The sequence below is a fragment of the Anabrus simplex genome, chromosome 5, assembly GCF_040414725.1.
Source record: "Anabrus simplex isolate iqAnaSimp1 chromosome 5, ASM4041472v1, whole genome shotgun sequence".
Classification (NCBI taxonomy): domain Eukaryota; kingdom Metazoa; phylum Arthropoda; class Insecta; order Orthoptera; family Tettigoniidae; genus Anabrus; species Anabrus simplex.
In genome coordinates this window covers 251,623,679-251,646,127 of record NC_090269.1, presented here as the reverse complement: position 1 = coordinate 251,646,127, position 22,449 = coordinate 251,623,679, and the positions used below count along the sequence as shown (strand labels likewise).

General features: G+C 39.6%; 1 protein-coding gene across 1 annotated transcript in view; it reads right to left on the bottom strand.

The window, feature by feature from the left end:
• LOC136873955 (Krueppel-like factor luna) overlaps positions 1 to 22,239 on the bottom strand; it is a 1,015,772-nt gene extending 993,533 nt beyond the window's left edge. Inside the window, exon 1 of the mRNA XM_067147350.2 lies at positions 22,124 to 22,239. The gene's annotated coding sequence lies outside the window, so the exon portion shown is untranslated. The remainder of the gene's footprint in view (positions 1 to 22,123) is intronic.
• Between the last annotated feature and the right edge of the window lie 210 nt (positions 22,240 to 22,449).

Here is a 22,449-nt window from a genome sequence, read left to right as displayed (position 1 = left end):
AGGTAAATAAAATGCTCGTATTTCAGCGACGGGGTGTGCACTGGAGGGTGAGGGAGATCGGCAGCAGAAGAGCCTAAGTTGTGATCGATATATCGCACTCGCTCTTCTTCATTCTATCCGTGCGTCCTTCCTTCCTTCCTTCCTTCCTTCCTTCCTCTATGTCTATGGACATTAGAGCTACAGAGAAACAACAGGTGTACACAAACAGCGCGCAAGAATATTATCTGCAAAAGCCTAATCCTTCGTAACCTCTCCGCGTCACCTTATATCTAGATCGAAAAATAAAAAATGTAACGCATTTGTTATGTAAGGAAGTAAATTAAACATTTCTCTCCATGTTTTCATTTATACATTTGAGGACAAGTTTAAAGGAGTTAAGTAAATCATCAGTGCTTCAACATTAATAAATGGTCTGTTATCACTAGAGTCCGGATGATTAGGTACTGATAGGCTAGAATGCAAACTCCTCATTTTCTATTGACCGTACGCTTAACGCTGTAAGGTGTTTGATGACATGTAGATGGTATAAACATAAAGCATGTGGAAATGCAATTCCGTCCGTAGCAATCCACGGCGGAGGTAATGGCAGCCCCTGACACCTGCCTTCATTGACTCCGGCGAACCATACCGAAGCTTTCCGAAGACTCGAATCGTTCCTGTGGAAGTGCTGGCTGTAGAATCATGTGAGCATTGTGTTAGAAAATTCCCCCTTCGAAAAGTAGTTCAAGCAGTTATCGTCTGGCCCTGGTGTCCCGTGTGGTTTCCTACACAATGCCGGTGCTGTGCAAGCTGCATATCTAGGTCATCATTTTGACTGCGACTAATAAAACACTCCTTTACATTAAAAATGACAATTTTGAAGACCAGGTACGATACGTTTCTAAATCGAGGAGGGTAATCTTGGCAAAGTAACCTATAAATCTACAACTGAAGGGACAGTACAATAGGTAGAAGCGCTTTAAAATTATTAATTAAGCGTACTAACGATGCATGTACAATTCTATAATTAGATATAAAATTTGGCTTCAGAATACTTCATTTTGAACTTCAACGAAAGATATCAATAGAGTTAAAAAAGAAAACATTTCTTTACAGTCGAGCAAAATTTTCAGTAGAGAATTAGCGCTAGCAAATATTAGGTGTTTCACATTTATATAACAAAGATGTATTTACGTTTACTTCTCTTTAAAAACCGTTCATGTTGTGCTTGAATGGAAACTAATTCATAACTTTTCCGATATACATCGCAATCACAAATTTTAATTAACTGAACGTGAAACTATATTTGCCTTCGATGTGTGATTGAGTTTGGAACTAAAAGAACAATGGACGTCACAGTACTGTCGTATCGCGCAGTCACGCCATAAAATCTAGAGCAGGACGACTACGTAATAAATAACATTTCATTCAAACATCATAGCATATAACTTGGCGGCTGATTCCTTTCGATTAATTCTCCTGTGAGCGATTGTATTATAACTAATGAGTGACACAAAGGGGAAAATGTTAAGAAATTCTCTTCACTTATAAATTGGCTGAATGGTCACCGTCGTAGCCTTCGGTTCACAGAGTCCCGGATTCAATTCTCAGCCGGGTCAGAGATGGTTACTTCGCCTGGATCGCGGACTGGGGGTTTATACTGCTCCCAACATGCCTGCAACTCACATACCAAATACATCTATCCCCCACAACAAGCACACGCAGTTCGCATACACGGCAGATGCCGCCCACCCTGGGAGGGTCTGCCTTATAAGGGCTGTACCAGGCTAGGAAAAATCATACGAAATAATAATAATAATAATAATAATAATAATAATAATAATAATAATAATAATAATAATAATAAGAAGAAGAAGAAGAAGAAGAAGAAGAAGAAGCAGAAGAAGAAGACGAATTGTATGGCCTGAACTACACATTTGCAGACCTTCTAGAGTGATGCCACCGAGCTCGAAAGCTGCAGTGGCTCAAGTGCGGCCAGTATCCAGTATTCGGGAGATAGCGGGATCGAACCCCACTGTCGGCAGCCCTGAAGATGGTTCCCCATGGTTTCGCGTTTTCACACGAGGAAAATGGTGGGGTTATATCTTAATTAAGTACACGTTGGCAAAAGACCTAGCTGTGTTGGTGCGACGTAAAGCAACTTGTAAAAAAAAAAATATAGAAGGAAAGGGGTGCTATCCAAGTAGCCTCTCTACCAACGTCGATATTCCGACTGCGCTGCTGTCTGGCAACTAAGACACAATTCTACTGGGCATATCACATGGTTGAAGTAATTAAATGTTGTATGGTGACACTGAGTGAACCACCAGAGTCATTTAACATGGCAACAATAATAACATGGAGTGCCAAAATTATTACCGTCCTTCAATAATTCGACTAACTCAGCTGGGAAGGAACCCGCGAACTTGGGACCACCAATCCACCGAAATTCCTTGATATTCATCACTTTAAAATGATCTGAATTCATATTCATACCTCTGTCCCTGATGCCAATTGCCCATTCAGTTACTGTATTCTGCACTTCATGCTTACTTCTTGCAATTAGGATAATAGACTATTATCACCATAGACAGGGGAGTAGGCACCTGCATCTTTCTGTTCTTCTTTTATAATTTTTAACAATCTGATCGAAGTACTGGACGAATGCTGTCTCCTTGTTTACTTTACACACACAACCAGGAAGAAAATATTTCATCATGGATACCGACTTATTCTGCACTCAAAGACTCCGTTCTGAAGTATGCACCACCTTAATTAGTAATTACTGGAAAATGAATCTTTGGAACTTCACTGACCAGAAAATACGTGGATCAGACAGATATTGTCTGTAGGTACAGTTTCAAGATGTTCACTTGGGACAAATTTTCTAGTCAAACTTTTAGTTTTACCCGGTGCCAAGATAAAAACGACGATCTTGAGATATTAAGTCCGTGTGTATTTTTTAAAGATGATAACTTGGTAACACAAGCTAAATATTCAGCCTTAATTTAAAGAAGAGGGTGTATTTTAAATGCACTTTGGCATGGCAAGCGCATGTAAGCACATAACTCTATTACAGCCCGTAAGGGAACAGTAAAACCTTATCGTAAGTACACGTCACATGCCGGGTACCTTAATTCTTTAAAGGCACACTGTGCAGTGAAATAAACAGCGGGAGCATGAGGGCGGAGACTTTATGTGGCGGAACAGATTGGAACAGCAACTATGCGGCTCCCTCTCCGGGAGCAGAGGAAGATCTCCGTACCGACAATCAGTATCTATTCCACTCGCGTTAACTAACAGGGGGTGATAATTACACTATTTTAATCTAAAATTGACAGAGCCATTTGGTTACTTGATACAAGTTTTATAGCTTGTTCTCCGGAGATGGTGGGCTTGAACACCACCGTCTTATCGTAGTTTCCAATGATCACTTCATGAAAATGCCAGGATTGTAGCGTACTGTGAGTAAAGCCACAACCACTTCGTTCCTAGTTTTATCCCTTTATTCATTTATTTATGCTTTCTGGAGAAATCTGCGGGCCGCTTAAGTTCGTACTGCATTGCAGACCCCAACGTTACACAACTGCACGAACGGCTGGTCTGAGGATGGTTTTCTGCGGTTTTCAATTTTCACTTCCAGGCAAATGCTGGGTCAGTTCCTCTTCGTAGGCCCCAGCCGATGCCTTATACCGCCTTGCCGAACTTCAGTCATCATCATTTATTATCTTCAATAGCTCCTCAACTGAGGATGGCATCAGGGAGGGCATCCGGCCGTATTCTCATCTCAGCTCATCCCCGACCTCGAGTCAGGAAACGAGACTAAGGGGAAGGCATACAGAGAAGATACAGGTAGGTCTTATGGTGACAATAGGATAGGAAAGTGCTAGGAGTGGGAAGGAAACGACCATGGCCTTAATTAAGGTACTGCCCCAGCGTTTGCCTGGTGTGGAAATGGTAAACTACGGAAAACCATATTCAGGCCTGCCGACAGTGGGATTCGAACCAACTATCTCCAAACCAGGCAGCAGCCACTTGCTCGATATACAAAGAAGAATGTGCCATGATCATCAAGGAGGCCAACGTTCTCAAGGAGTGTAACACAAAGAGTATGGTAAGCTGTTGTATTGATACGAAGAATCAGCTTCCCAACATGCGTCACGAACTTAAAAAGGGACTCTATTAATATAAAGGAGCTGCAGGCCCATTTTATTGACGGGGAAGGTATACCTGCTGTAATATAGCGCAACCACGTTTTAACTTCTGGCACTGCTTGATCTGATGCCCATAAGGTAAGGTAAGGGTTGTTCTGCCCGAAGGCTGGTCCGAACCTCCGCAGAGGTGTTCCTGAGCCTGAGTTTACGTGCGGTAGGGTGGCCAGTTCCTTTCCGCTCCTCCATTCCCTTACCCCCTACCAACAGCGCGTGGCAACCCATCCAACTCCTGACCACGCCCAATGTTGCTTAACTTCGGAGATCTCACGGGATCCGGTGTTTCAACACGGCTACGGCCGTTGATGCCCACATTTAGTACAGAAAACCCTACAACGCTATATCATATCCATTTATTAAACTTCATAGGCCAGAAAATGCTCTAAAACACGGTTCCAAGGATATATTCTTACTTTTTTACTTACTTATTTACTTACTTACCGAGTTCGGTATTCTGTTCAGTTCTCAAAGAATATTTGAGAATGATACTGTACAGGCTTTTGGGCTTATGCCGTGTCAAGAAAATAAGGTGAAATTCTTTACGTTTCGCAGACAACTGTGCTCTGCGTCATCAGCAGAAACTCTCGACTGTCCACGAGAAAGGCTTCTTAAACTTGCTTGCTTGCTTGCTGATGCTTATGGGCTGTGTCTACGACATTTCACCCAGTCAATACTCAAGGCTTCTTAAACAATGACTTTTTTGAAATCTAGACGTTATAATAGAAGTGGAAATGGTACGTTCATTCGTCACCAGATGGCTCCCCGGACGTGACACAGCGCTAGCGTTCGAAGCGGAAGCTGACCGAATCATCAGAATCAGTCTAAGAGGGTCACGTCACATGTGTACGTAACATATGACATTGACAGGTGTAATGAGATTGACAGAGCCTGGAATGAAACATCTGGCGACGAGGAACGTACGAATTTGGAAAACACCGAGACAACATAACAATAGCGAAGGGACAGGGAAAGGAACTAGCTACATAAATCTTTAATGGCTGGCAACCACGTATAACTTAATTGATAGCTAGTGTCCCTGTTGAAATTGTTAGAATTTCTACGTATTTCCAGTATTGCCTTCCCAGCTCTAGTCATCGTGGAAATATCATTTCTGTTAGAGCGAAAGAACCGCTAGAAGAAGGAAGTCCAGTACGAGCCCATCTAGAATCATAAAAATTGACGTATGATAGGTTAAGTATGGTATAAATTTATTTTCCAATTACTGTATATAAAAATAATAAACGCACAGTGGTATTCAACAATGTACAATTTCCGTCAATATCGTCAAAGAGCTGGGTGAAAGGGACAAGCAAACCATTATTCTAACGGGTAACGCTAATTAGTAAGAGGTAGACTAAATGTAATCCGATGACCCGTCACACAAATACTGGTGTAATCTAAAAATATGGCACCCCTAACCCCCAGATGTAACATATTTAACATTCCCAAGTATTAAAGTGTTGTTTATGGCTGTCGGTGTGGTCTCGTGTTGAGACGCGTCTCGAGAGGCTAACTCGTTCTCGCCTCCCCAGCGCCTCCATCCGACAGCCAGAAACAGAGTTGTGGAAGCACGCCGAACAGCTGTTTAACATAGTCCATAAAAGGCCTATAAAATGTATATTTCTTTTACGTACTATTCCCTATAAGAGTCGTTCTCATTCGCTTCACAGTCGTTAGTTTAACTCCGGATGCGACTGGCTTAAAGATGGTGGGTGATTCACAGTGTTTGCGTTCTAATTTACGTTCATAGAAACACCTGAAACCATTACAACGTGAGCGTGTACAGAATTTAGAGGCTAAGTTATTTACTGAAGAGAAGGAGTACGTAAGATCAGCTAATGGAGGATAATCCTTCCCTTTAAATTGATTGATTGATTGATTGATTGATTGATTGATTGATTGATTGATTGATTGATTGATTGATTGATTGATTGATTGATTGATTGATTGATTGATTGATTAATTGATTGATTGATTGATTGATTGATTGATTGATTGATTGATTGATACGTACGCCAAAACTTGTGGCTATGACCCCCTCACAGTACCGTTCGATTTCTTTTTATCAGACTTCCCTCTGAGCAAATTGTCATACGTATTCTAAAGGCAATCTGATCCATAGTAACAGTTCATGAGAACAGAAAAAGCAAGGTCTACCTCCAAGAAATTAATTATTTGCTCTGCTGTAGAAACCTAACACTTGACATGAAAACCAGATTGGACAATTGCCACGTGTTCTCTGTCTAAATGAATGGGATTGAGTCCTGAATATTGACTAAAGCCTCTGATAAGATTATTTCAGTTTTTGAAATATCGATTTATAGACGGCCACTTAGATCAAGTTACTATGGGTTGACCGGTTTAATACTTGGGAATGTTGAATATGTTACATCTGGGTTTTTTTTTCGTGCCATATACATTTTAGTAATAGTAGATCATGCACAAGAAGGAGAAAAAGAAAAGAAGACGCCTCCACGTTTGGGGCTCATCGTTTACGAAGACATGTATTCAGCAGTTATGTAGAAATATGGTATTCAATATTCAATGTTTACAGTTCACGATTCTACTGTAGAATAGATTTTCAGCAGAAAAATTCGAATTGTTAATAAATAAATAAATAAATTTTATTTATTTATTTATTTATTTATTTATTTATTTATTTATTTATTTATTTATTTATTTATTTATTTATTAACAATTCGAATTTTTCTGCTGAAAATCTATTCTACAGTAGAATCGTGAACTGTAAACATTGAATATTGAATACCATATTTCTACATAACTGCTGAATACATGTCTTCGTAAACGATGAGCCCCAAACGTGGAGGCGTCTTCTTTTCTTTTTCTCCTTCTTGTGCATGATCTACTATTACTAAAATGTATATGGCACGAAAAAAAAACCCAGATGTAACATATTCAACATTCCCAAGTATTAAACCGGTCAACCCATAGTAACTTGATCTAAGTGGCCGTCTATAAATCGATATTTCAAAAACTGAAATAATCTTATCAGAGGCTTTAGTCAATATTCAGGACTCAATCCCATTCATTTAGACAGAGAACACGTGGCAATTGTCCAATCTGGTTTTCATGTCAAGTGTTAGGTTTCTACAGCAGAGCAAATAATTAATTTCTTGGAGGTAGACCTTGCTTTTTCTGTTCTCATGAACTGTTACTATGGATCAGATTGCCTTTAGAATACGTATGACAATTTGCTCAGAGGGAAGTCTGATAAAAAGAAATCGAACGGTACTGTGAGGGGGTCATAGCCACAAGTTTTGGCGTACGTATCAATCAATCAATCAATCAATCAATCAATCAATCAATCAATCAATCAATTAATCAATCAATCAATCAATCAATCAATTGCATGTAGGGCTAAAACGCGCGTGGCAGATTCCCTATCAGTTGCTTACTGAGCATATTCTTAAATTATTTCAAAAAATACGAACCGCGTGATGGTATTCTCGAAATAAGTTATTTAGTATGGGGATCAAATGTCATTGTTGGCTTTCTAATTCTTAATTCTAAACAAACGTACACGTCTTCCTGACAGATTCGATATACAATGAGTCGGTAATATGAGGAGTAAGGTACATGAGGACAGAAATAAGGGAGATTATTCTTTTTTTGCTATTGGCTTTACGTCGCACCGACACAGATAGGTCTTATGGCTACGATGGGACAGGAAAGGGCTAGGACTGGGAAGGAAGCGGACGTAGCCTTAATTGAGGTACAGCCCCAGCATTTGCCTGGTGTGAAAATGGGAAACCAGGGAAAACCATCTTCTGGGCTGCCGACAGTGGGGTTCGAACCCACTATCTCCCGAATAGTGGATACTGGCCGCACATAAGAACTGCAGCTATCGAACTCGGTAGAGCCCAGTCTAGAGAATTACCGGCCATAACATAATTCGAACACAAGACTTCATCTGATAGACTACCGTAAATTGTCAAAGAAGAACTTAGATTAATTACATAGAATGAAGTGTATTCCCATACTACGAACAATCATAATTGAAAATGCTCTCAAACTTATCACCTTGTAGCCTCCTTATGTAAAATATATGTTTATTGTTTTTTAAATTACGTTGTATTTTATTACCACAATCCGTAGGCTACGAACTGGAAAGCAAACACTTAGTACATGTTTTATCGCTGAAAGCAATATACCAGCACAAGAAAGAGATCAATAATGTTTTCCTGATGAAGAGTGTGGTTTAGGATCTGTTTGAAATGTGAAGTGGATGCTAAGCCAGGGTAAGTGGAAAATATAATAACTCAGGTATATTCCACCACCACATCAAGTTCACTTGAGTAAGCAGAGAACCGCCAAGAAAAATGTACAGAAAGCCTATTATAGAAATGAGAGTGGAGGAGTAGGGGAGGACGTATTCTTTCATAACTGCGGAACGGGAACAATAATTTAAAGGTTGATCTAGTCTGAAGTGCGTGGGGGACTGGTAGGAGGGCAATTCACGAGCGCGGAAGCGGCAGTAAACGGAAGACTTATTGGTGCCACAGACTAGGGAGGCCAGATAAATCCAACACTGAGTGTGTACGGGGGTGGGAAAGAACTACTTCTCATTCCTGTGTTCCCAGAATTAAATTCGGTTTTCCCCCACCCAATTCTGTTATTATTAAATGATATTCACCATCCTACATCACCACCAATGTTAGTCGCTGATTTCTGACAATTTTCCAGCATCTTGAACATGGATACAAAACTCTAGGTCTATAGGCGGAACAAATGTTGCGTCGTCCATATTCTGAGTGGTGTTGTATATCAGAGATACCGGTTGCATGCTGAAGTTCGGCAAGCGAGCATCTCGCACGGAATAACTGGCTAGCCCTTTGGGTAAATCTGTACAGAATATCAAACTAAAGATACCACTCCCTTTGTCACTCATGTGTAGGGTTGCCAGGTGTAGCGTATTATACGGGATTTCCCGTATTTGAAAGTCTGTCCCGTTTAAACAGCATACGGGACGTCCTTTTCTCCCATATTTAAATAACTGCTGTCATGGTTAAAATGATATATTTGCAGTAGCGTTCAATGAAGCAATACTTGAGCTTGAAAAAATAAAATTACCTTTGTTGAAACTTACGATACAACGTCAAAATTGACGTCCAAGTTAATATGTAGAAAAGATGATTAATTTTTCGGTGGGAAAGTTAAGTCATCAATAGATCAACTCCTTCCGAACCTTCGGAATGAAGTGAAAGCTATCCTGAAGAGCTTTTACAATGCTGCAATAAATTATCTGTATAATGTTTATGACTTCAGTGATGTTAATATTTTTAGGAAACTAGAGGCTTTACATTTGAAAGATGTTACATTTTCTGATTTTGAAGAAATGATTAACGCTTTGAAATGTACTGCAATTTGACAAGATTTTAATTTCGATAGCTTTTATGAAGAATCATACCATTGAATTACGTGATGCAGGACCTAAATATACCTGTACTAATACTGATGGTGAACAAAGCTCAGAATTGGTGAATTTATTTCTCTAATTTAGATGCTGCTCCAAACATATTAATGTTGGTACCTTATGTTCAAAGTATACTTTGTTCGAATGCATATACTGAAAGAATGTTTTCAACCCTTAAATAAATGGAATGATGAAAGGAAGAGACATTCATAAACTCTTACGGCGACGATGGGAGAGGAAAGGCCTAGGAATTGGAAGAAAGCGGCCGTGGCCTTAACTAAGGTACAGCCCCCGCATTTGCCTTGTGTGAAGACGGGAAACCACGGAAAACCATCTTCAGGGCTGCCGACAGTGGGGCTCGAACCCACTCTTGATTACTGGATACTGGCCGCACTTAAACGACTGCAGCTATCGAGCTCGGCAAGTCAGAAATTCAAGTCTCGTTTAATTTTGATCATAGTTGTCAAAAATGTCATGACTTGATTAAGGGAGATTCAACATCATTGAAAAAGGTTCAAAGTGAATAAATACAGGTTTCAAAATTTGTATGTAGAAAATGAAACAGCAAAATACTGTAATAAAATTTGTGCCTACAATGTAATGATAGTACAGTAAATTAATTCTCAGTCTTTTCTTCAGCAAATGTCTTTATGTCAGGTCGACATGACTTGTCCCTTATTGGCATTTTTAAAACCTGGCAACCCTACTCACGTGGCCTGGGCCCTGGTTTACAGATGAATGCCCTTTCTCACGCCAATCCTAATGGATATACTCACTATAGTGTATTTTTGAGATGACGGTTTGTGTAATATGTTGTGTATTTATAAATATATAACCATAGAAACAAACACCCGGGCACCGAGGCAGAGAAGAGAACGGAATTCGCCCAGCCGGGAATTGAACCTGGAACTATCTGCACAGAACGTCTCGACGCTAACCCTTCAGCCAAGGAGTTTTACTCTACAGAAAATGAATCAAGTAATAAAATTAAATTCATTGGCATTTTATATTTTCATTTAAATTCAGTTCATTCTTCGCGATGGTTACATGATACTGGTAGTGTAGCTGTAGCATGCATTTGGGAGTTTCTGGGTTCGAATCCCACCGTCGGCAACAGTGAATACAGTTTTGCGAGGTTACCAATTTTTAATCCAGATAAAAACGCAGTCGCTCCATCCCCAGCGATTTTACTTAACAGACAGCGACGCAGAACACCTACTTGTATTATTACGGCAAAGGGCGTTGCTCAGACGGTATATTACTGACCGTGTGATGCCAAGTTATCGGGTTCGATCCAGACTCAGTGTTTCCTGATGAACTCACTGGAAATTTACTGTGCCAGGCGTGCAGTTACCAATATAACACATGCATTTACTCTTAACGATTAAATCCTTACGTTTGTCATTAAAAGGGATATTCATCTATATAATAAAGCATCTGCCTCTGGATATGCTAGGAGTAAGTGATATTCGGATAAGGGGATATAACGAGGAAAAGTTAGGGGATTATAAAGTGTACTTGACAGGTGTTCAAAAGGGAAGGGCAGAATGTGGTATAGGGCTTTTCATCAAGAATTCTATTGCACGCAACATAGTTTCTGTTAGGCACGTAAATGCGTGAATGATGTGGGTAGATTTGGCAGTTGGAGGAATTAGGACGAGAATTTTCTGTTTTATGAAGCATTGAGTGACGTCGTAGTCAGGGTCAACAGCAAGGACAGGATAGTGCTAATTGGCGATTTCAATGCGAGAGTTGGAAATAGAACTGAAGGATACGAAAGAGTGATTGGTCAATGTGGTGAAGATACGGAAGGTAATAGGAATAGGAAGCGTTTTATGGACTTCTGGGCTAGTATGGGTTTATCAGCTACGAATACATGCTTCAAGTATATGGCTAATCACCTCTACACATAGGAGGGAAGGGGAAACAGATCTAAAATAGACTATAATATAACCGACTTCGAAATCAGGAAAGCTGTTAGTTATGTATCTGTAGTGAGCTAAGTATATCTAGGCCTAGGATAGAGAAAGTGAAATCTATCTGCAAACGAATAAGGGTAGAAAATCTCAAGGTCGAGGAAATTAGACAGAAATACATGGATATAATTAGTGAGAAGTTTCCAGCAGTGGACGGTAAGCAGGTTCAGGATACAGAAAGAGAATGGGTGGCATACAGGGATGCTATAGTAGAAACTGTAACGGAATACCTGGGAACAACTGTGTATAAAAATGGGAAAAAGATAACAACTTGGTGGAATGGTGAACTGAAAGCAGCCTGTAAACGTAAAAAGAAGGCTTATCAGAAATGGCTCCCAACAAAGGTTGGTGCAGACAGGGAATTGTACGTAAATGAAAGAAACAGAGCGAAACAAACAGTTGTTGAATCCAAAAAGAAGTCTTGGTAAGATTTTAGTAATAACCTGGAAAGGCTAGGTCAAGCAGCAGGGAAACTTTTCCGGGCAGTAATAAAGAATCTCAGGAAGGGAGGGAAAAGGAAATGAACCGTGTTTTGGGTAATTCTGGTGAACTTATAATAGATCCCAGGGAATCACTGAACAGGTGGAGGGAATATTTTGAAAATTTTCTCAACGTAAAAGGAAATCTTCCTGGTGGTGTCGCGAACAACCGAGCTCATGGGGAGGAGGAGAATGATGTTGGTGAATTTTCTCTTGAGGAACTGGGAAAGGTGGTAAATAAACTCCATTTTCATAAAGCAGCAGGAATAGATGAAATTAGACCTTAAATGGTGAAGTATAGTGGAAAGGCAGGGATGAAAATGCTTCATAGAATGATAATATTAGCACGGAATGTTGGTAAGGTGCCTTCAGATTGGTCAAATGCGGTAATAAAATGCACCCATCTGTAAGCAAGGGAACAGGAAAGATTGCAACAAATATCGAGGAATCTCTCACTGATTAGAAGAGTAGGAAAAGTATTCACTTACATCTTGGAAGGGAGGCTGCGAACAGTGGGTGACAGGAAGTTGGATAAAAACCAGTGTGGTTTCAACCGACATAGCGACTGTCAGAATCAGATTTTCAGTATGCGCCAGGTAACTGAAAAATGCTACGAGAGGAATAGACAGTTATGTGTATGTTTCGTAGATATAGAGGAACCATATGACAGGGTACCAAGGGAAAAGATGTTCGCCACTGGGGGACTATGGGATTAAGGGTAGGTTATTAAAATCAATCAAAGGCATTTATGTTGACAACTGTGCTGCAGTGAGAATTGGTGGTAGAATGAGTTCTTGTTAAAGGGTACTTGCAGGGGATATACAATACATAGATCATCTGCTGAAAGGTATAAAGTGGCACGGAGGGATTTAGGCAGGTGGAAATTTAGTAAGCAGTCTGGCCTATGCTGACGACTTGGTCTTAATGGCAGATTGTGCCGAAAGCATGCAGTCTAATATCTTGGAACTTGAAAACAGGTGCAATGAGTATGGTATGAAAATTAGCCTTTCGAAGACTGAATTGATGTCAGTAAGAAAGCCAAGAGAACTAAATGTCAGACTGGTGATAGAAAGCTGGAACAGGTATATAATTTCAAGTAATTAGGATGTGTGTTCTCCCAGGATGGCAGTATAATGAGCGAGATTGAATCAAGGTACAATAAAGCTAAGGCAGTGAGCTCGCAGTTGCGATCAACAGTATTCTGTAAAAAGGAAGTCAGCTCCCGGACGAAACTACCTTTACATCGGTCGGGTTTCGGACCATCGTTTACGGGAGCGAAAGCTGGAAGGACTCAGTATATATTATTTGTAAGATAGAAGTAACAGACATGAAAGTAGCGAGGATGATTGCTGGTACAAACATGTGCGAACAATGGCAGGTGGGTACTCGCAATGAGGAGATAAAGGCCCGAATTAACTCGAATAATGAAGTTGTGTCCATTAACTGGCTTCGGTGGTGGGGTCAAGTGAAGCGAATGGAGGAGGGTAGGTTACCTAGGAGAATATTGGACTCTCTTACGGAGATTAAGAGAAGTATAGGGAGATCAAGACGACGATCGTTAGACTCAGTTTCTAACGATTTAAAGATCAGAGGTATAGAACTAAATGATGCCATATCGCTAGTTTTAAATAGAGGATTGTGGCGATATTTAGTAAATTCACAGAGGCTTGCAGACTAAACGCTGGAAGGCATAACGGTCTATAATTATAATATATGATGTATAAAAGTGGAAACCCACATACTTACAATTGTATCTTCGTAACCTCCTATTACAGGATGTCCGACTCGTTGGCTGAATGGTGAGTGTACTGGCCTTCGGTTCAGAGGGTCCCGGGTTCGATTCCCAGCCGGGTCGGGGAATTTAACCTTCATTGGTTTATTCCAGTGGCCCGGGGGCTCGGTGTTTGTGCTATCCTCAACTACAATAGCACGCAGTTACCAACAAACGGCAGATGCCGCCCACCCTCATCGGAGGGTCTGCCTTACAAGCTCTGCACTCGGCTACAAACAGTCACACGAAATTATTATTATTATTATTATTATTAATAATAATAATAATAATAATAATAATAATAATAATAATAATAATAATAATAATAATAATAATAATAATAATAATAATAATACAGGAAGATCAAATTTCATACGATAGATGCCATTATGTGTAAGGTCTTACCAAGAAAAGGTTTGGTATAATGAGATGCAAAGGGAGTTTAACTCCGATAACTAAATCTTTCATTCCTCCCAAACCATTCATCGTACAAATTTTAAAGTTCTTTTAATGGTTGCTGTATTATGTCCTACAGTAACGGTTCAATAAGGCAAAGTTTGAAAGTATAATTATTCCTCAGCGTATTAAAAACTGAATGAATCACGAAAACAATAATATTAGTTTCTCCGAAACCACTTGATATACAAACTTGATATTTCATATGATTATGCTCTCTCATATCGTAGATGTTCCTAGAGATATATTTTCAATAACATCTCTATGGAGTTTAAATGGGATTCAACTCCGAATAATATTCAATCTTCCAAAACCGTTTGATGTACGAAGTTGAAATATTGCACGATAGTCGTTTCTATAGCATAGATGTTGAAAGAAATACAGGGTATTCCAGTCTTATTGGATTCAAATGAGAGTTAGATCCGTAAACAATAATATCTACTCCTCAAAAGAGTTCTGGACGCGCGAACTAAAGATTCAAGCCTTTTCCACTGGCTCCACCAACAGTGAAATCTCCAAACTTCACAACTCTCAAGGAGGACTTTCAATTTATAACCGTAGCAAAGTACAGGTATCTTGCCAATTGGTAATAGATGAACAATTAAAATATCACACATTTTCATTTCCCATAACTTACTATTTTCAAAGAGAACGAGATGACAGAAATTTTATCTCGTAGGGATTAGTTTAAGTGTCGGTAAATCTGTCAATATAAGTTGGGTCTATTTGAGCACCTTCAAATACCGCCGGAGTGAGTCGGGATCCAACCACCACCTTGGGCTTACTAAACCAATGAGTCACTCAGCACGACAAATATCACATACAGCCATTACCTTCCAGTAAGTATTCGCGACTGTCTAGTTTGTCAAACTAGTGACAATCAGCCATTACCTCTACAAATCCTGTAGCGGCACCTCCACTGTCACGTGTTTAATTCACTATTAAGAATTTTTCCAATAGATGCTACCACCTAAGAACAATAAATTAACTACTTCAACTCAGGTAAAATAAATGGTAAAGCGCATAAAACAAGCTATGGTAAATTTCATCGATTGTAAATTAGGATATTGGTAATTACAATGGATTTTCCCAAAAATGCAAGATGCTTCATGAAAAGACTTCAATATCCTGTACATTTTAAGTAAAGTTCTATGTAATGGTGGTGTATTTACAATTTTAGATTAGTAGAAAGTGTATAATAATAATAATAATAATAATAATAATAATAATAATAATAATAATAACGGGGTAAGTGACCTGGGCAGTTGAGATCTGGCTTCCTGACTCCAACTTGACGGGCCTGATCCCAGCCCAGTCCGGTTTTGTTTCAAGATTCTCAAATACGTCAGCATCGTGTTCGAAAATATCGGGCAGGTACAGGAACTACGGTACAAACTTTCGGCACCTTGGAGTCTCCGAAAATCGTAAAAGGAATCAGTGGAAAGGAAAATCAATAATGTACTATATTATTATTATTATTATTATTATTATTATTATTATTATTATTATTATTATTATGTGAATGTAACGGTATTGCCGCCAATATGTTGTGTTGTTCTAGAACGTTAATTATATTACGGACCTGTCAGTTCGGTGACATATCAACAAGTTCAAAAGACTTTAGAGAAACGTCGGATTAATGGTTAAAGTGACCTCACCATCCTTCCTACGAGAGAAATTGCTGTTTTATGTCAGATCACACAGTCAGAAGTCAACTGGGGGTGAAGTGCAAAGGAAGAGATGAGCACAGAGTTTATATCCACGGTTATTAAAGCGCAACTTGTTCTCCTCCACCTTATTTCAGTGTTTATATACGGAAATGACTGTCACATAATGAGGAAGTATCTGTTTGAGCTCAAAATAACATACGCTTCTCAGCTGTAAAATAAACTAATAGAGAGGCATTTAAATAAATAAAAGTTAACCATTTTAAAAATAAAATGTATAAAGAGAACAACTAGAAGAAACTGAAGAGGACAGAAAAACAAATCACGGAAAACCCCATATTTAAAGTGCTTTTTGACCATTAGGACCTTTGAATTATAAAGACTGACATATAATCTGCTGATAATTGAATGCTACGTGGCTAAAATGACGATATCCTCAGCTATACCGCTTGGTTTACGCGACCGACTCCACTGCCTGTCGTATCAGCCAGTTCTCCAGTTTGTCTCAAGGTCCTGAGTGAACCACAGGTCATCCGTCAGTCCAGATTTAAAATCCTCGGACTGGCCAGGAATCGATCCCGGTAATAATAATTTCGTGTGGCTATTTCTAGCCGAGTGCAGCCCTTGTAAGGCAGGATGGGCGGCATCTGCCATGTGTAGGTAACTGCGTGTTACTGTGGTGGAGGATAGTGTTGTGTGTGGTGTGTGAGTTGCAGGGATGTTGGGGACAGCACAAACACCCAGCCCCCGAGCCATTGGAATTAACCAATGAAGGTTAAAATCCCCGATCCGGCCGGGAATCGAACCCGGGACCCTCTGAACCGAAGGCCAGTACGCTGACCATTCAGCCAACGAGTCGGATATCGATCCCGGTGAATCCTTGTAAGAGGCAGACACGCTATCTGCATGTGTAGAACGAGGCTGAAAAAATATACACATAAAGGGTTTGAATACACAGATCAGACAGAAAAATGCTGTAGGCCTACTGCATATCCCTGATAGCTAATTTTATTACGGCAGAGATAGTAAAATTTTTGAAAGGTGGAATAAATATCTATTCGGCGTACAGTATCCGAATGTAAAAGTTATCTGGTGATGTATTTAGTGTTAACTCAACAAAATCAATTAAAAGTCAGCCATGCATCGTCTTACATCCCAAAATGGCATAATAAAATACTGCACAGGAGCTGAGGCATATAATGTAGTAGTAGTAGTAGTAGTGTGAAATGTAATAATAATGTTATTTGCTTTACGTCCCACTAACTACTTTTTAAGGTCTTCGGAGACGCCGAGATGCCGGAATTTAGTCCCGCAGGAGTTCTTTTACGTGCTAGTAAATCTACCGACACGGAGTGTCGTATTTGAGCACCTTCAAATACCACCGGACTGAGCCAGGATCGAACCTGCCAAGTTGGGGTTAGAAGGCCAGCGCCTTAACCGTCTGAGTCACTCAGCCCGGCTAGTGTGAAATGTATTCCATTTACAAATATTTTTATGTTCCTTCTGCTTCTTGAATACGTTATTAATTTTACTTCCTATTTCGTTCAATTCATTCGTGCTTTTTAACACTCTATTCGTTCGTTCGGTGACTCGATATTGCAATCTGCCGTACAAACAGGACAGAAACGTTGGTATCGCAACTGGGTCTGGCTTTGCGTAGTCAGTTTTCAGTAACAATGAGACTGAACTCGCTTCAATATTAATACCTCTCAAACAAGTACAAGACCTGTGAAAGCGAAAGCAAATGGAAACAAACTGCCATGTCTTCGCGGTATCCGGTGAGTGCCGCTGTTTACTGGCAACCTTCCTGAGTAACTAGCCATTTATCGCACATTTCTGAAATTATAAACTATTGCTCAGCAGCTGTTAGTTTGCGGGTGTGTTAAGCACGTGTTGCGATTGTCGAGATGTTTGCAAATTACGAACAAATTTTCAACTTTCGCTACTGCTTGGAAAAAGATTCCAGAGGCACACAGTGGAGTGGAAAAAATCGCCAATACCGAAGAAAGTGTGGAAGGTCAAGTCGAACGTGAAAATGATCTTGACGCTCTCTTATGACATCAACGGTGTTGTGCACCGTAAGTGTCTACTCACTCCTATGGGTACGTTGTATTTATATAGGAGAGGATTACATCGAAATAGATCAAGAAAACTAGGCTGCAGATAAGCCCTATGAAGAGTTATTTTTACAGTCTAAAGAGTTTCCAATGTCTTGATACTGAAGAAGAGCTAGCAAAGATGGTTGTCTCTTTCCCACTAACCCCTGTTATGTGATGCGCAGGCAACTAGAATATCCAACCTCATCGGTGGGTTGCATATCACGCAGGGGAGCACTCGTGTCAGCTACAAAGGACGAACTTCATTATTTTACGTACATCCAAATATGTATTTACTTCGTTAGCCTTAGTATTACCAACACTTGAAACTATTTTCTAATCACTACTTGAAACTCAAAGCGACCTGGACGTTATAAACTACTCAAATTCTAAATATTTTTCAGTTACAAGTGAGTGTTCACCCAAGCTCCAAAGTTAACTTCTTTTCTGCTTGAACCACTCCACAGCGCGACTGTTGTACCTCTTTTTTTTATCAGGCGGGTATTGATTCTCTTTCTTATTTCCACGTTTATGTTTTATTAGTGAACGTTTTTCTTAAATTCTTGCTGCTTTAGAAGATGCATGTTTTGAAAACTATGTAATAATAATGACGTGTGGCCTCTGGAGAGGCATGGTGCAGGTCCTTTCGTTTGACGTAGGCGACCTGCGCTTCGTGATGAGGATGAAGTGATGATGAAGACTACATATACACCCAGTCTCCGTGCCAGGGGAATTAACCCATCATGGTTAAAATTCCCGACCCTGCCGGTAATCGAACCCGGGACCCCTGTGACCAAAGGCCAGAACGCTTACAATTTAGCCATGGAGCCGAAACAAAAACTATGTAAAAGACAGCGAACATTATAAGAAAAGTCAACAGTCAGCAGATGAGGGATTCTTGTAATGTACGTCAGATACCGATACGCGGGAATTCTATCGGGCGGTACTACACGAACTGATCCACGATGAGTCAAGTGGTACTAAGAGTCATACGGCTTACAAGTCTAGATCGATTTTTATTTTCATTAAACCTTATTTCTCGAATAATATCTTGGATAAAATTCTTATTTTTATAAAAATTATTTGAACAAAACTATTTCCGCAGAAAAAACACAACATTTTGAAATATATATTCTGTATTTTGAATATTTACCTATCGTACAATATAATTTCGTGTAAAACAAAATGTTTTTAGACGCTGTGCGCACTAAAGAATCATTAAAATAAGTGTGGATTTTTACTAATGCCATTAGGTTAATAAGAATGCATTTAAAATGTTGGAGTCATTTCCATCCGTACCCTATTAGCCACGCGATTAAGGCCCACCATACCACTTAAGGGTTAAAGCTGCGATAACAAGGGCATTATACAACAGTCAATTAAGAAATATTCAACATTTCACATTCTTAATGAAGTTAGCAGAACCTGAGAAATGTAGACTTGGATTTCTGAGCTGTAGGCTTGCTTTAACCTCTCGGTTCTATTTCCTTGTCTTGGTTTGTTCCGGGCGAGCCGGAGGGCAGCTGATTGACAGACGGGTGGAGGAATCAATCGCCAGACGGAATCGTAGCGGCAGCCCACTGATTGGTCGGGACCTGAACGTCACTCAAATATCTTCAGATACAGCAACAGCTGTCATAGTCTCTTTTATAGTTCACGAAACACTATGTACATTGGGTTAATTCCTTCACCTCAAGAACTTTGTATTTTGAAATGACCTACGACTGCTCTTTTTTAATACACTTGATTCAGAACAAGAAATTTCTCTCTGAATGCACTTTTTTTAATTTCGTGTGGCTATTTCTAGCCGAGTGCAGCCCTTGTACGGCAGACCTTCCAGTGAGGGTGGGCGGCATCTGCCACGTGTAGGGAACTGCGTGTTATTGTGGTGGAGGTTAATGTTATGTGTGGTGTGTGAGTTGCAGGGATGTTGGGGACGGCACAATCACCCAGCCCCGAGCCACTGGAATTAACCAATGAAGGTTAAAATCCCCAACCCGACCGGGAATCGAACGCGGGACCCTCTGAACCGAAGGCCATTACGCTAACCAATCGCCAACGAGTCGGACTGTAAATCCACTGAATATGAACTATAGCGAAATCAATAGGAGATACACATATACCCATATTATTATTATTATTATTATTATTATTATTATTATTATTATTATTATTATTATTATTATTGTTCCGAGGTATCTGTGGAACAGCAGAGGTGAAAGAAGGTGCCGGGGTGAATGGGTCTAACTACAAGGCCGAGATATGAATTAAAATTGCATTAAAGGTTATATTTTCGAAAATAGCAAAACTTAACAATTTTCACATAGAATTTCAAAATTTAACAAATAACAACAAGTCAACAAATAACCGACAATCAGGTACAAGACCAGGAAAGCTAAGATTTAGAGACAAGCTCACAACCACATATTTACCAAAGGGCAGAAAACCCCTCCATACATGGAGCACTTACTCCCAACTTTGAATATCAAGCCTCTCTGAGGCTAGTTTACGTCAAATAAAAGAGCTGACCCGCTCCAATTTTCCGAGCCTATTAAAAGCCATAACAGTATTAACTGCCCTCAAGGCATAACTTACAAGGAAACAGGGGTATCTTGTACCCAACCTACTGGGCCTTAGCAGAAAAGAACAGGTTAAGTAAATGGCCCAAAAACAAAGATGAATGGAGGCGTGTAGTTGCACTCCTACATGAAACTTCTTAAAACCTAAGAGGCACTAGGTCGATGAAACAGGGGCTATTCCCAAACTATGGAGGTGACTCGTATAAGAAAAAATTTAAGGTATTACAGAAGGGAAGAAAACCAGTTACCAAACGTATTCACCGCAAACCAATATGAAGGGGAGCTCGAGAGGGTGAAGCACTCTCTATCCCCGAATTCCTGTTACAGATTTAATGAAGTTTTTACATCAAACGGCAAAAACAAATTACATGTCGGAAAGATAGTTTACATTGTAAAGGGATTCGGACCTTTCCCGAGGGTTAAACTGCTGAGCTAGCAAGAAATAAAGATGTTAAATGGCCATTGCCTTATTGAAGAGCTGCTGCCTGATGATAGAGGCGCTTCCCGCCTCCTGCTACATGTCCATACACTAGGTTATAAGTTGATGAAGTGGCCGAGAGACAAGAAAATCAGCAGTTTTTATACCCTCGGGGAAAATTCGAGACCTTTCATGAATAAAACAGCCACACTCACTCAATTTTATTGGTCAGTGTAGACAGTACACTCAAAATCGAAGAAGAAAGACATGATTGGTCAAATATTAATTACAGAAAATCTGGATTGGCTCAATTCAAAACTGGCGGAAAGAAAAGATTAATATTGCCAACCAACAAACGAATGAACGAAATTTAGTAAAGAGAAAACTTATGAATACAAAATTTCTTCAAAAAGGTTCCTTCACTTAGCACCAGGGTACATGATCATAGTTTTTTAGTAGAGACATCTATAAGAGAACATCCACACTTTTTGATCAATGGAAAACAAAACAAGTTGTAATCCACACAGTATTGACAACTTCGAAATCACAAAATTTACGGTAGTGACATCTTCTGAGAAACTTATGAGTTGATCCAGTTTTTAAAGTTCAGAGTTTCTCCTGTAAAGGAGGATTTACTGGAGCAAGATTTAAAACTGCGGCGTAGGGGTGTACCGCGCGGTACAATTATTATTATATAGTCCAGGTCTAATGATTAGACGATTGAAAAGCTTCTAGTCATAATTTTTGTTAGGGCCAGAGACATAACAGCTTGTATAAACATCTGTGCAAATGCACCGTAACGAGAAGATAAGATATTTCACTTTGCCTAATATTATAGAACAATTATGCAGACATATGAGGAATAACTACACAACACACGAACAAATAAATTTGGTAAGAGAAGAGGTAGAAGAATTCGGTACCTATGTTAACATGGGAAAGAAATTCGAATTCACCTCAAAAATGACTTAAATCCTTTGAATTAATTGGCCAGCAGGAACTCTCTGCTATATGTTGAATTTCAAATTGTTCTCAGTCGGACATGTTGTTTTCTTACCTACTCAATAGAGGTATCTGCATTCTTCTTTCTCACGATCATATAAAAACAGAAAGGTCGCGCAACATTCTCGAGTGATTGCCGTGACGCTCCGTAGTGAACATAATACGTACCTGAAAAGAACAGAAAAGGAATGTTGTTTAGGGTCCGACCTTAAAATGTTTCTTACTGCTCAGTGGACAGTAAAATTCACATGTATCCAGTTATAAAAATGAGTCAAGTATCTTGGTAAGATACGACCAACAAAACAATTTTGTAGAATATCACTACACTGTCATGGATCATGAACAATTATTGTCAAGGAAACAAAGAACGATCACAATCTA